Here is a 14,490-nt window from a genome sequence, read left to right on the forward strand (position 1 = left end):
TGTTGCAGTTAAGTTGACTTTCGTCTGACACCAATATCACAAATATAACAAATCTCTTTGGAACATTGAGATCAGTTTTTCCCACAGAAATTCTCTCGTTCCCATGGAGTGACTGTCATATGCACTGAGACGAAACTGATGACTTGCAGTCTTTAGGTTTTGCACCTTCGGTTGAACAAAACATCCGTTGCCATGTGGTTGAGGCAATCTTTGCCAGAATTAGTCTGTGGAGAATGCGGGTATTGATCCAGCTACCTCTCGCATGCTAAACGAGTGCTCTACCATTTGATTAAAAAATGCTCACTTTTGACGAACAGACAGCATAAACTGATCACAGGGCAATTTAGGTCACCCAAAAACAGGGCTAAATACATTCCTGGGATGGACAGTCTAAAAAGGAAGCGCCCTTGCCACAACTCCTTGCTTGGCCGGCCAAATGTGGAAGTAAACCAACAGACAGTTGCAGTCCTCTGTTGAAATGGTAGTGTTTGTTAATCCAGCCAATTTCCCACAAATTACATACACAGAAGAGACTAAAGTCCTGTGGACTCATGGAGAATGCGGGCATCGATCCCGCTACTTCTCGCATGCTAAGCGAGCGCTCTACCATTTGAGCTAATTCCCCTGTACAAAGAGCACTTGTGTAGATCCCGCTAGATTGCCTCCTCCTCCTTACTTCCATGCTACGCTAATCCATTGTGTCTCTGGAAGCTGACCTGGGTCCAACTCTTACTGTAACACATAGCTAGCAGCAGACGAGGTGGCCGAGTGGTTAAGGCGATGGACTGCTAATCCATTGTGCTCTGCACGCGTGGGTTCGAATCCCATCCTCGTCGCAGGACATGTTATTTACGTCTTCCATGTTTACATGGTTAAGACGATGGACTGCCAAGTCATTGTGCTCTGCATATGTCTGGTCAAATCCCATCCTTGTTGCAGTTAAGTTGACTTTCGTCTGACACCAATATCACAAATATAACAAATCTCTTTGGAACATTAAGATCAGTTTTTCCCACAGAAATTCTCTTGTTCCCATGGAGTGACTGTCATATGCACTGAGACGAAACTGATGACTTGCAGTCTTTAGGTTTTGCACATTCGGTTGAACAAAACATCCGTTGCCATGTGGTTGAGGCAATCTTTGCCAGAATTAGTCTGTGGAGAATGCGGGTATTGATCCAGCTACCTCTCGCATGCTAAACGAGTGCTCTACCATTTGATTAAAAAATGCTCACTTTTGACGAACAGACAGCATAAACTGATCACAGGGCAATTTAGGTCACCCAAAAACAGGGCTAAATACATTCCTGGGATGGACAGTCTAAAAAGGAAGCGCCCTTGCCACAACTCCTTGCTTGGCCGGCCAAATGTGGAAATAAACCAACAGACAGTTGCAGTCCTCTGTTGAAATGGTAGTGTTTGTTAATCCAGCCATTTTCCCACAAATTACATACACAGAAGAGACTAAAGTCCTGTGGACTCATGGAGAATGCGGGCATCGATCCCGCTACTTCTCCCATGCTAAGCGAGCGCTCTACCATTTGAGCTAATTCCCCTGTACAAAGAGCACTTGTGTAGGTCCCGCTAGATCGCCTCCTCCTCCTTACTTCCATGCTACGCTAATCCATTGTGTCTCTGGAAGCTGACCTGGGTCCGACTCTTACTGTAACACATAGCTAGCAGCAGACGAGGTGGCCGAGTGGTTAAGGCGATGGACTGCTAATCCATTGTGCTCTGCACGCGTGGGTTCGAATCCCATCCTCGTCGCAGGACATGTTATTTACGTCTTCCATGTTTACATGGTTAAGACGATGGACTGCCAAGTCATTGTGCTCTGCATATGTCTGGTCAAATCCCATCCTTGTTGCAGTTAAGTTGACTTTCGTCTGACACCAATATCACAAATATAACAAATCTCTTTGGAACATTGAGATCAGTTTTTCCCACAGAAATTCTCTCGTTCCCATGGAGTGACTGTCATATGCACTGAGACGAAACTGATGACTTGCAGTCTTTAGGTTTTGCACATTCGGTTGAACAAAACATCCGTTGCCATGTGGTTGAGGCAATCTTTGCCAGAATTAGTCTGTGGAGAATGCGGGTATTGATCCAGCTACCTCTCGCATGCTAAACGAGTGCTCTACCATTTGATTAAAAAATGCTCACTTTTGACGAACAGACAGCATAAACTGATCACAGGGCAATTTAGGTCACCCAAAAACAGGGCTAAATACATTCCTGGGATGGACAGTCTAAAAAGGAAGCGCCCTTGCCACAACTCCTTGCTTGGCCGGCCAAATGTGGAAGTAAACCAACAGACAGTTGCAGTCCTCTGTTGAAATGGTAGTGTTTGTTAATCCAGCCATTTTCCCACAAATTACATACACAGAAGAGACTAAAGTCCTGTGGACTCATGGAGAATGCGGGCATCGATCCCGCTACTTCTCCCATGCTAAGCGAGCGCTCTACCATTTGAGCTAATTCCCCTGTACAAAGAGCACTTGTGTAGGTCCCACTAGATCACCTCCTCCTCCTTACTTCCATGCTACGCTAATCCATTGTGTCTCTGGAAGCTGACCTGGGTCCGACTCTTACTGTAACACATAGCTAGCAGCAGACGAGGTGGCCGAGTGGTTAAGGCGATGGACTGCTAATCCATTGTGCTCTGCACGCGTGAGTTCGAATCCCATCCTCGTCGCAGGACATGTTATTTACGTCTTCCATGTTTACATGGTTAAGACGATGGACTGCCAAGTCATTGTGCTCTGCATATGTCTGGTCAAATCCCATCCTTGTTGCAGTTAAGTTGACTTTCGTCTGACACCAATATCACAAATATAACAAATCTCTTTGGAACATTGAGATCAGTTTTTCCCACAGAAATTCTCTCGTTCCCATGGAGTGACTGTCATATGCACTGAGACGAAACTGATGACTTGCAGTCTTTAGGTTTTGCACATTCGGTTGAACAAAACATCCGTTGCCATGTGGTTGAGGCAATCTTTGCCAGAATTAGTCTGTGGAGAATGCGGGTATTGATCCAGCTACCTCTCGCATGCTAAACGAGTGCTCTACCATTTGATTAAAAAATGCTCACTTTTGACGAACAGACAGCATAAACTGATCACAGGGCAATTTAGGTCACCCAAAAACAGGGCTAAATACATTCCTGGGATGGACAGTCTACAAAGGAAGCGCCCTTGCCACAACTCCTTGCTTGGCCGGCCAAATGTGGAAGTAAACCAACAGACAGTTGCAGTCCTCTGTTGAAATGGTAGTGTTTGTTAATCCAGCCATTTTCCCACAAATTACATACACAGAAGAGACTAAAGTCCTGTGGACTCATGGAGAATGCGGGCATCGATCCCGCTACTTCTCCCATGCTAAGCGAGCGCTCTACCATTTGAGCTAATTCTCCTGTACAAAGAGCACTTGTGTAGGTCCCGCTAGATCGCCTCCTCCTCCTTACTTCCATGCTACGCTAATCCATTGTGTCTCTGGAAGCTGAACTGGGTCCGACTCTTACTGTAACACATAGCTAGCAGCAGACGAGGTGGCAGAGTGGTTAAGGCGATGGACTGCTAATCCATTGTGCTCTGCCCGCGTGGGTTCGAATCCCATCCTCGTCGCAGGACATGTTATTTACGTCTTCCATGTTTACATGGTTAAGACGATGGACTGCCATGTCATTGTGCTCTGCATATGTCTGGTCAAATCCCATCCTTGTTGCAGTTAAGTTGACTTTCGTCTGACACCAATATCACAAATATAACAAATCTCTTTGGAACATTAAGATCAGTTTTTCCCACAGAAATTCTCTCGTTCCCATGGAGTGACTGTCATATGCACTGAGACGAAACTGATGACTTGCAGTCTTTAGGTTTTGCACATTCGGTTGAACAAAACATCCGTTGCCATGTGGTTGAGGCAATCTTTGCCAGAATTAGTCTGTGGAGAATGCGGGTATTGATCCAGCTACCTCTCGCATGCTAAACGAGTGCTCTACCATTTGATTAAAAAATGCTCACTTTTGACGAACAGACAGCATAAACTGATCACAGGGCAATTTAGGTCACCCAAAAACAGGGCTAAATACATTCCTGGGATGGACAGTCTAAAAAGGAAGCGCCCTTGCCACAACTCCTTGCTTGGCCGGCCAAATGTGGAAGTAAACCAACAGACAGTTGCAGTCCTCTGTTGAAATGGTAGTGTTTGTTAATCCAGCCATTTTCCCACAAATTACATACACAGAAGAGACTAAAGTCCTGTGGACTCATGGAGAATGCGGGCATCGATCCCGCTACTTCTCCCATGCTAAGCGAGCGCTCTACCATTTGAGCTAATTCCCCTGTACAAAGAGCACTCGTGTAGGTCCCGCTAGATCGCCTCCTCCTCCTTACTTCCATGCTACGCTAATCCATTGTGTCTCTGGAAGCTGACCTGGGTCCGACTCTTACTGTAACACATAGCTAGCAGCAGACGAGGTGGCCGAGTGGTTAAGGCGATGGACTGCTAATCCATTGTGCTCTGCACGCGTGGGTTCGAATCCCATCCTCGTCGCAGGACATGTTATTTACGTCTTCCATGTTTACATGGTTAAGACGATGGACTGCCATGTCATTGTGCTCTGCATATGTCTGGTCAAATCCCATCCTTGTTGCAGTTAAGTTGACTTTCGTCTGACACCAATATCACAAATATAACAAATCTCTTTGGAATATTAAGATCAGTTTTTCCCACAGAAATTCTCTCGTTCCCATGGAGTGACTGTCATATGCACTGAGACGAAACTGATGACTTGCAGTCTTTAGGTTTTGCACATTCGGTTGAACAAAACATCCGTTGCCATGTGGTTGAGGCAATCTTTGCCAGAATTAGTCTGTGGAGAATGCGGGTATTGATCCAGCTACCTCTCGCATGCTAAACGAGTGCTCTACCATTTGATTAAAAAATGCTCACTTTTGACGAACAGACAGCATAAACTGATCACAGGGCAATTTAGGTCACCCAAAAACAGGGCTAAATACATTCCTGGGATGGACAGTCTAAAAAGGAAGCGCCCTTGCCACAACTCCTTGCTTGGCCGGCCAAATGTGGAAGTAAACCAACAGACAGTTGCAGTCCTCTGTTGAAATGGTAGTGTTTGTTAATCCAGCCATTTTCCCACAAATTACATACACAGAAGAGACTAACGTCCTGTGGACTCATGGAGAATGCGGGCATCGATCCCGCTACTTCTCCCATGCTAAGCGAGCGCTCTACCATTTGAGCTAATTCCCCTGTACAAAGAGCACTTGTGTAGGTCCCGCTAGATCGCCTCCTCCTCCTTACTTCCATGCTACGCTAATCCATTGTGTCTCTGGAAGCTGACCTGGGTCCGACTCTTACTGTAACACATAGCTAGCAGCAGACGAGGTGGCCGAGTGGTTAAGGCGATGGACTGCTAATCCATTGTGCTCTGCACGCGTGAGTTCGAATCCCATCCTCGTCGCAGGACATGTTATTTACGTCTTCCATGTTTACATGGTTAAGACGATGGACTGCCAAGTCATTGTGCTCTGCATATGTCTGGTCAAATCCCATCCTTGTTGCAGTTAAGTTGACTTTCGTCTGACACCAATATCACAAATATAACAAATCTCTTTGGAACATTGAGATCAGTTTTTCCCACAGAAATTCTCTCGTTCCCATGGAGTGACTGTCATATGCACTGAGACGAAACTGATGACTTGCAGTCTTTAGGTTTTGCACATTCGGTTGAACAAAACATCCGTTGCCATGTGGTTGAGGCAATCTTTGCCAGAATTAGTCTGTGGAGAATGCGGGTATTGATCCAGCTACCTCTCGCATGCTAAACGAGTGCTCTACCATTTGATTAAAAAATGCTCACTTTTGACGAACAGACAGCATAAACTGATCACAGGGCAATTTAGGTCACCCAAAAACAGGGCTAAATACATTCCTGGGATGGACAGTCTACAAAGGAAGCGCCCTTGCCACAACTCCTTGCTTGGCCGGCCAAATGTGGAAGTAAACCAACAGACAGTTGCAGTCCTCTGTTGAAATGGTAGTGTTTGTTAATCCAGCCATTTTCCCACAAATTACATACACAGAAGAGACTAAAGTCCTGTGGACTCATGGAGAATGCGGGCATCGATCCCGCTACTTCTCGCATGCTAAGCGAGCGCTCTACCATTTGAGCTAATTCCCCTGTACAAAGAACACTTGTGTAGGTCCCGCTAGATCGCCTCCTCCTCCTTACTTCCATGCTACGCTAATCCATTGTGTCTCTGGAAGCTGACCTGGGTCCGACTCTTACTGTAACACATAGCTAGCAGCAGACGAGGTGGCCGAGTGGTTAAGGCGATGGACTGCTAATCCATTGTGCTCTGCACGCGTGGGTTCGAATCCCATCCTCATAGCAGGACATGTTATTTACGTCTTCCATGTTTACATGGTTAAGACGATGGACTGCCAAGTCATTGTGCTCTGCATATGTCTGGTCAAATCCCATCCTTGTTGCAGTTAAGTTGACTTTCGTCTGACACCAATATCACAAATATAACAAATCTCTTTGGAACATTGAGATCAGTTTTTCCCACAGAAATTCTCTCGTTCCCATGGAGTGACTGTCATATGCACTGAGACGAAACTGATGACTTGCAGTCTTTAGGTTTTGCACATTCGGTTGAACAAAACATCCGTTGCCATGTGGTTGAGGCAATCTTTGCCAGAATTAGTCTGTGGAGAATGCGGGTATTGATCCAGCTACCTCTCGCATGCTAAACGAGTGCTCTACCATTTGATTAAAAAATGCTCACTTTTGACGAACAGACAGCATAAACTGATCACAGGGCAATTTAGGTCACCCAAAAACAGGGCTAAATACATTCCTGGGATGGACAGTCTACAAAGGAAGCGCCCTTGCCACAACTCCTTGCTTGGCCGGCCAAATGTGGAAGTAAACCAACAGACAGTTGCAGTCCTCTGTTGAAATGGTAGTGTTTGTTAATCCAGCCATTTTCCCACAAATTACATACACAGAAGAGACTAAAGTCCTGTGGACTCATGGAGAATGCGGGCATCGATCCCGCTACTTCTCGCATGCTAAGCGAGCGCTCTACCATTTGAGCTAATTCCCCTGTACAAAGAACACTTGTGTAGGTCCCGCTAGATCGCCTCCTCCTCCTTACTTCCATGCTACGCTAATCCATTGTGTCTCTGGAAGCTGACCTGGGTCCGACTCTTACTGTAACACATAGCTAGCAGCAGACGAGGTGGCCGAGTGGTTAAGGCGATGGACTGCTAATCCATTGTGCTCTGCACGCGTGGGTTCGAATCCCATCCTCGTCGCAGGACATGTTATTTACGTCTTCCATGTTTACATGGTTAAGACGATGGACTGCCAAGTCATTGTGCTCTGCATATGTCTGGTCAAATCCCATCCTTGTTGCAGTTAAGTTGACTTTCGTCTGACACCAATATCACAAATATAACAAATCTCTTTGGAACATTGAGATCAGTTTTTCCCACAGAAATTCTCTCGTTCCCATGGAGTGACTGTCATATGCACTGAGACGAAACTGATGACTTGCAGTCTTTAGGTTTTGCACATTCGGTTGAACAAAACATCCGTTGCCATGTGGTTGAGGCAATCTTTGCCAGAATTAGTCTGTGGAGAATGCGGGTATTGATCCAGCTACCTCTCGCATGCTAAACGAGTGCTCTACCATTTGATTAAAAAATGCTCACTTTTGACGAACAGACAGCATAAACTGATCACAGGGCAATTTAGGTCACCCAAAAACAGGGCTAAATACATTCCTGGGATGGACAGCCTAAAAAGGAAGCGCCCTTGCCACAACTCCTTGCTTGGCTGGCCAAATGTGGAAGTAAACCAACAGACAGTTGCAGTCCTCTGTTGAAATGGTAGTGTTTGTTAATCCAGCCATTTTCCCACAAATTACATACACAGAAGAGACTAAAGTCCTGTGGACTCATGGAGAACGCGGGCATCGATCCCGCTACTTCTCGCATGCTAAGCGAGCGCTCTACCATTTGAGCTAATTCCCCTGTACAAAGAGCACTTGTGTAGGTCCCGCTAGATCGCCTCCTCCTCCTTACTTCCATGCTACGCTAATCCATTGTGTCTCTGGAAGCTGACCTGGGTCCGACTCTTACTGTAACACATAGCTAGCAGCAGACGAGGTGGCCGAGTGGTTAAGGCGATGGACTGCTAATCCATTGTGCTCTGCACGCGTGGGTTCGAATCCCATCCTCGTCGCAGGACATGTTATTTACGTCTTCCATGTTTACATGGTTAAGACGATGGACTGCCAAGTCATTGTGCTCTGCATATGTCTGGTCAAATCCCATCCTTGTTGCAGTTAAGTTGACTTTCGTCTGACACCAATATCACAAATATAACAAATCTCTTTGGAACATTGAGATCAGTTTTTCCCACAGAAATTCTCTCGTTCCCATGGAGTGACTGTCATATGCACTGAGACGAAACTGATGACTTGCAGTCTTTAGGTTTTGCACATTCGGTTGAACAAAACATCCGTTGCCATGTGGTTGAGGCAATCTTTGCCAGAATTAGTCTGTGGAGAATGCGGGTATTGATCCAGCTACCTCTCGCATGCTAAACGAGTGCTCTACCATTTGATTAAAAAATGCTCACTTTTGACGAACAGACAGCATAAACTGATCACAGGGCAATTTAGGTCACCCAAAAACAGAGCTAAATACATTCCTGGGATGGACAGTCTAAAAAGGAAGCACCCTTGCCACAACTCCTTGCTTGGCCGGCCAAATGTGGAAGTAAACCAACAGACAGTTGCAGTCCACTGTTGAAATGGTAGTGTTTGTTAATCCAGCCATTTTCCCACAAATTACATACACAGAAGAGACTAAAGTCCTGTGGACTCATGGAGAATGCGGGCATCGATCCCGCTACTTCTCGCATGCTAAGTGAGCGCTCTACCATTTGAGCTAATTCCCCTGTACAAAGAGCACTTGTGTAGGTCCCGCTAGATCGCCTCCTCCTCCTTACTTCCATGCTACGCTAATCCATTGTGTCTCTGGAAGCTGACCTGGGTCCGACTCTTACTGTAACACATAGCTAGCAGCAGACGAGGTGGCCGAGTGGTTAAGGCGATGGACTGCTAATCCATTGTGCTCTGCACGCGTGGGTTCGAATCCCATCCTCGTCGCAGGACATGTTATTTACGTCTTCCATGTTTACATGGTTAAGACGATGGACTGCCAAGTCATTGTGCTCTGCATATGTCTGGTCAAATCCCATCCTTGTTGCAGTTAAGTTGACTTTCGTCTGACACCAATATCACAAATATAACAAATCTCTTTGGAACATTGAGATCAGTTTTTCCCACAGAAATTCTCTCGTTCCCATGGAGTGACTGTCATATGCACTGAGACGAAACTGATGACTTGCAGTCTTTAGGTTTTGCACATTCGGTTGAACAAAACATCCGTTGCCATGTGGTTGAGGCAATCTTTGCCAGAATTAGTCTGTGGAGAATGCGGGTATTGATCCAGCTACCTCTCGCATGCTAAACGAGTGCTCTACCATTTGATTAAAAAATGCTCACTTTTGACGAACAGACAGCATAAACTGATCACAGGGCAATTTAGGTCACCCAAAAACAGGGCTAAATACATTCCTGGGATGGACAGCCTAAAAAGGAAGCGCCCTTGCCACAACTCCTTGCTTGGCCGGCCAAATGTGGAAGTAAACCAACAGACAGTTGCAGTCCTCTGTTGAAATGGTAGTGTTTGTTAATCCAGCCATTTTCCCACAAATTACATACACAGAAGAGACTAAAGTCCTGTGGACTCATGGAGAATGCGGGCATCGATCCCGCTACTTCTCGCATGCTAAGCGAGCGCTCTACCATTTGAGCTAATTCCCCTGTACAAAGAGCACTTGTGTAGGTCCCGCTAGATCGCCTCCTCCTCCTTACTTCCATGCTACGCTAATCCATTGTGTCTCTGGAAGCTGACCTGGGTCCGACTCTTACTGTAACACATAGCTAGCAGCAGACGAGGTGGCTGAGTGGTTAAGGCGATGGACTGCTAATCCATTGTGCTCTGCACGCGTGGGTTCGAATCCCATCCTCGTCGCAGGACATGTTATTTACGTCTTCCATGTTTACATGGTTAAGACGATGGACTGCCAAGTCATTGTGCTCTGCATATGTCTGGTCAAATCCCATCCTTGTTGCAGTTAAGTTGACTTTCGTCTGACACCAATATCACAAATATAACAAATCTCTTTGGAACATTGAGATCAGTTTTTCCCACAGAAATTCTCTCGTTCCCATGGAGTGACTGTCATATGCACTGAGACGAAACTGATGACTTGCAGTCTTTAGGTTTTGCACATTCGGTTGAACAAAACATCCGTTGCCATGTGGTTGAGGCAATCTTTGCCAGAATTAGTCTGTGGAGAATGCGGGTATTGATCCAGCTACCTCTCGCATGCTAAACGAGTGCTCTACCATTTGATTAAAAAATGCTCACTTTTGACGAACAGACAGCATAAACTGATCACAGGGCAATTTAGGTCACCCAAAAACAGGGCTAAATACATTCCTGGGATGGACAGCCTAAAAAGGAAGCGCCCTTGCCACAACTCCTTGCTTGGCCGGCCAAATGTGGAAGTAAACCAACAGACAGTTGCAGTCCTCTGTTGAAATGGTAGTGTTTGTTAATCCAGCCATTTTCCCACAAATTACATACACAGAAGAGACTAAAGTCCTGTGGACTCATGGAGAATGCGGGCATCGATCCCGCTACTTCTCGCATGCTAAGCGAGCGCTCTACCATTTGAGCTAATTCCCCTGTACAAAGAGCACTTGTGTAGGTCCCGCTAGATCGCCTCCTCCTCCTTACTTCCATGCTACGCTAATCCATTGTGTCTCTGGAAGCTGACCTGGGTCCGACTCTTACTGTAACACATAGCTAGCAGCAGACGAGGTGGCCGAGTGGTTAAGGCGATGGACTGCTAATCCATTGTGCTCTGCACGCGTGGGTTCGAATCCCATCCTCGTCGCAGGACATGTTATTTACGTCTTCCATGTTTACATGGTTAAGACGATGGACTGCCAAGTCATTGTGCTCTGCATATGTCTGGTCAAATCCCATCCTTGTTGCAGTTAAGTTGACTTTCGTCTGACACCAATATCACAAATATAACAAATCTCTTTGGAACATTGAGATCAGTTTTTCCCACAGAAATTCTCTCGTTCCCATGGAGTGACTGTCATATGCACTGAGACGAAACTGATGACTTCCAGTCTTTAGGTTTTGCACATTCGGTTGAACAAAACATCCGTTGCCATGTGGTTGAGGCAATCTCTGCCAGAATTAGTCTGTGGAGAATGCGGGTATTGATCCAGCTACCTCTCGCATGCTAAACGAGTGCTCTACCATTTGATTAAAAAATGCTCACTTTTGACGAACAGACAGCATAAACTGATCACAGGGCAATTTAGGTCACCCAAAAACAGGGCTAAATACATTCCTGGGATGGACAGCCTAAAAAGGAAGCGCCCTTGCCACAACTCCTTGCTTGGCCGGCCAAATGTGGAAGTAAACCAACAGACAGTTGCAGTCCTCTGTTGAAATGGTAGTGTTTGTTAATCCAGCCATTTTCCCACAAATTACATACACAGAAGAGACTAAAGTCCTGTGGACTCATGGAGAATGCGGGCATCGACCCGCTACTTCTCGCATGCTAAGCGAGCGCTCTACCATTTGAGCTAATTCCCCTGTACAAAGAGCACTTGTGTAGGTCCCGCTAGATCGCCTCCTCCTCCTTACTTCCATGCTACGCTAATCCATTGTGTCTCTGGAAGCTGACCTGGGTCCGACTCTTACTGTAACACATAGCTAGCAGCAGACGAGGTGGCCGAGTGGTTAAGGCGATGGACTGCTAATCCATTGTGCTCTGCACGCGTGGGTTCGAATCCCATCCTCGTCGCAGGACATGTTATTTACGTCTTCCATGTTTACATGGTTAAGACGATGGACTGCCAAGTCATTGTGCTCTGCATATGTCTGGTCAAATCCCATCCTTGTTGCAGTTAAGTTGACTTTCGTCTGACACCAATATCACAAATATAACAAATCTCTTTGGAACATTGAGATCAGTTTTTCCCACAGAAATTCTCTCGTTCCCATGGAGTGACTGTCATATGCACTGAGACGAAACTGATGACTTGCAGTCTTTAGGTTTTGCACATTCGGTTGAACAAAACATCCGTTGCCATGTGGTTGAGGCAATCTTTGCCAGAATTAGTCTGTGGAGAATGCGGGTATTGATCCAGCTACCTCTCGCATGCTAAACGAGTGCTCTACCATTTGATTAAAAAATGCTCACTTTTGACGAACAGACAGCATAAACTGATCACAGGGCAATTTAGGTCACCCAAAAACAGGGCTAAATACATTCCTGGGATGGACAGCCTAAAAAGGAAGCGCCCTTGCCACAACTCCTTGCTTGGCCGGCCAAATGTGGAAGTAAACCAACAGACAGTTGCAGTCCTCTGTTGAAATGGTAGTGTTTGTTAATCCAGCCATTTTCCTACAAATTACATACACAGAAGAGACTAAAGTCCTGTGGACTCATGGAGAATGCGGGCATCGATCCCGCTACTTCTCGCATGCTAAGCGAGCGCTCTACCATTTGAGCTAATTCCCCTGTACAAAGAGCACTTGTGTAGGTCCCGCTAGATCGCCTCCTCCTCCTTACTTCCATGCTACGCTAATCCATTGTGTCTCTGGAAGCTGACCTGGGTCCGACTCTTACTGTAACACATAGCTAGCAGCAGACGAGGTGGCCGAGTGGTTAAGGCGATGGACTGCTAATCCATTGTGCTCTGCACGCGTGGGTTCGAATCCCATCCTCGTCGCAGGACATGTTATTTACGTCTTCCATGTTTACATGGTTAAGACGATGGACTGCCAAGTCATTGTGCTCTGCATATGTCTGGTCAAATCCCATCCTTGTTGCAGTTAAGTTGACTTTCGTCTGACACCAATATCACAAATATAACAAATCTCTTTGGAACATTGAGATCAGTTTTTCCCACAGAAATTCTCTCGTTCCCATGGAGTGACTGTCATATGCACTGAGACGAAACTGATGACTTCCAGTCTTTAGGTTTTGCACATTCGGTTGAACAAAACATCCGTTGCCATGTGGTTGAGGCAATCTCTGCCAGAATTAGTCTGTGGAGAATGCGGGTATTGATCCAGCTACCTCTCGCATGCTAAACGAGTGCTCTACCATTTGATTAAAAAATGCTCACTTTTGACGAACAGACAGCATAAACTGATCACAGGGCAATTTAGGTCACCCAAAAACAGGGCTAAATACATTCCTGGGATGGACAGCCTAAAAAGGAAGCGCCCTTGCCACAACTCCTTGCTTGGCCGGCCAAATGTGGAAGTAAACCAACAGACAGTTGCAGTCCTCTGTTGAAATGGTAGTGTTTGTTAATCCAGCCATTTTCCCACAAATTACATACACAGAAGAGACTAAAGTCCTGTGGACTCATGGAGAATGCGGGCATCGATCCCGCTACTTCTCGCATGCTAAGTGAGCGCTCTACCATTTGAGCTAATTCCCCTGTACAAAGAGCACTTGTGTAGGTCCCGCTAGATCGCCTCCTCCTCCTTACTTCCATGCTACGCTAATCCATTGTGTCTCTGGAAGCTGACCTGGGTCCGACTCTTACTGTAACACATAGCTAGCAGCAGACGAGGTGGCCGAGTGGTTAAGGCGATGGACTGCTAATCCATTGTGCTCTGCACGCGTGGGTTCGAATCCCATCCTCGTCGCAGGACATGTTATTTACGTCTTCCATGTTTACATGGTTAAGACGATGGACTGCCAAGTCATTGTGCTCTGCATATGTCTGGTCAAATCCCATCCTTGTTGCAGTTAAGTTGACTTTCGTCTGACACCAATATCACAAATATAACAAATCTCTTTGGAACATTGAGATCAGTTTTTCCCACAGAAATTCTCTCGTTCCCATGGAGTGACTGTCATATGCACTGAGACGAAACTGATGACTTGCAGTCTTTAGGTTTTGCACATTCGGTTGAACAAAACATCCGTTGCCATGTGGTTGAGGCAATCTTTGCCAGAATTAGTCTGTGGAGAATGCGGGTATTGATCCAGCTACCTCTCGCATGCTAAACGAGTGCTCTACCATTTGATTAAAAAATGCTCACTTTTGACGAACAGACAGCATAAACTGATCACAGGGCAATTTAGGTCACCCAAAAACAGGGCTAAATACATTCCTGGGATGGACAGCCTAAAAAGAAAGCGCCCTTGCCACAACTCCTTGCTTGGCCGGCCAAATGTGGAAGTAAACCAACAGACAGTTGCAGTCCTCTGTTGAAATGGTAGTGTTTGTTAATCCAGCCATTTTCCCACAAATTACATACACA

The 14,490-nt window shown here is 46.0% G+C and overlaps 10 non-coding genes across 10 annotated transcripts; all 10 read left to right on the plus strand.

Annotated features, from left to right (window-relative positions):
• The first annotated feature begins 754 nt into the window (after nt 1-754).
• On the plus strand, nt 755-836 carry trnas-gcu (transfer RNA serine (anticodon GCU)). The gene has a single exon. It is a non-coding gene; the product is annotated as a tRNA-Ser (tRNA).
• Nucleotides 837-1,685: 849 nt separating this feature from the next.
• trnas-gcu (transfer RNA serine (anticodon GCU)) lies at nt 1,686-1,767 on the plus strand. The gene has a single exon. It is a non-coding gene; the product is annotated as a tRNA-Ser (tRNA).
• A 2,711-nt stretch (nt 1,768-4,478) lies between these two features.
• Nucleotides 4,479-4,560, plus strand: trnas-gcu (transfer RNA serine (anticodon GCU)). The gene has a single exon. It is a non-coding gene; the product is annotated as a tRNA-Ser (tRNA).
• Nucleotides 4,561-7,271: 2,711 nt separating this feature from the next.
• trnas-gcu (transfer RNA serine (anticodon GCU)) lies at nt 7,272-7,353 on the plus strand. Its single transcript has one exon. It is a non-coding gene; the product is annotated as a tRNA-Ser (tRNA).
• Nucleotides 7,354-8,202: 849 nt separating this feature from the next.
• trnas-gcu (transfer RNA serine (anticodon GCU)) lies at nt 8,203-8,284 on the plus strand. The gene has a single exon. It is a non-coding gene; the product is annotated as a tRNA-Ser (tRNA).
• An 849-nt stretch (nt 8,285-9,133) lies between these two features.
• trnas-gcu (transfer RNA serine (anticodon GCU)) lies at nt 9,134-9,215 on the plus strand. Its single transcript has one exon. It is a non-coding gene; the product is annotated as a tRNA-Ser (tRNA).
• Nucleotides 9,216-10,995: 1,780 nt separating this feature from the next.
• On the plus strand, nt 10,996-11,077 carry trnas-gcu (transfer RNA serine (anticodon GCU)). The gene has a single exon. It is a non-coding gene; the product is annotated as a tRNA-Ser (tRNA).
• Nucleotides 11,078-11,925: 848 nt separating this feature from the next.
• Nucleotides 11,926-12,007, plus strand: trnas-gcu (transfer RNA serine (anticodon GCU)). The gene has a single exon. It is a non-coding gene; the product is annotated as a tRNA-Ser (tRNA).
• Nucleotides 12,008-12,856: 849 nt separating this feature from the next.
• trnas-gcu (transfer RNA serine (anticodon GCU)) lies at nt 12,857-12,938 on the plus strand. Its single transcript has one exon. It is a non-coding gene; the product is annotated as a tRNA-Ser (tRNA).
• Nucleotides 12,939-13,787: 849 nt separating this feature from the next.
• On the plus strand, nt 13,788-13,869 carry trnas-gcu (transfer RNA serine (anticodon GCU)). The gene has a single exon. It is a non-coding gene; the product is annotated as a tRNA-Ser (tRNA).
• The last annotated feature ends 621 nt before the right edge of the window (nt 13,870-14,490 follow it).

The sequence above is a fragment of the Sebastes fasciatus genome, chromosome 4, assembly GCF_043250625.1.
Source record: "Sebastes fasciatus isolate fSebFas1 chromosome 4, fSebFas1.pri, whole genome shotgun sequence".
NCBI classification, from domain to species: Eukaryota; Metazoa; Chordata; class Actinopteri; order Perciformes; family Sebastidae; genus Sebastes; species Sebastes fasciatus.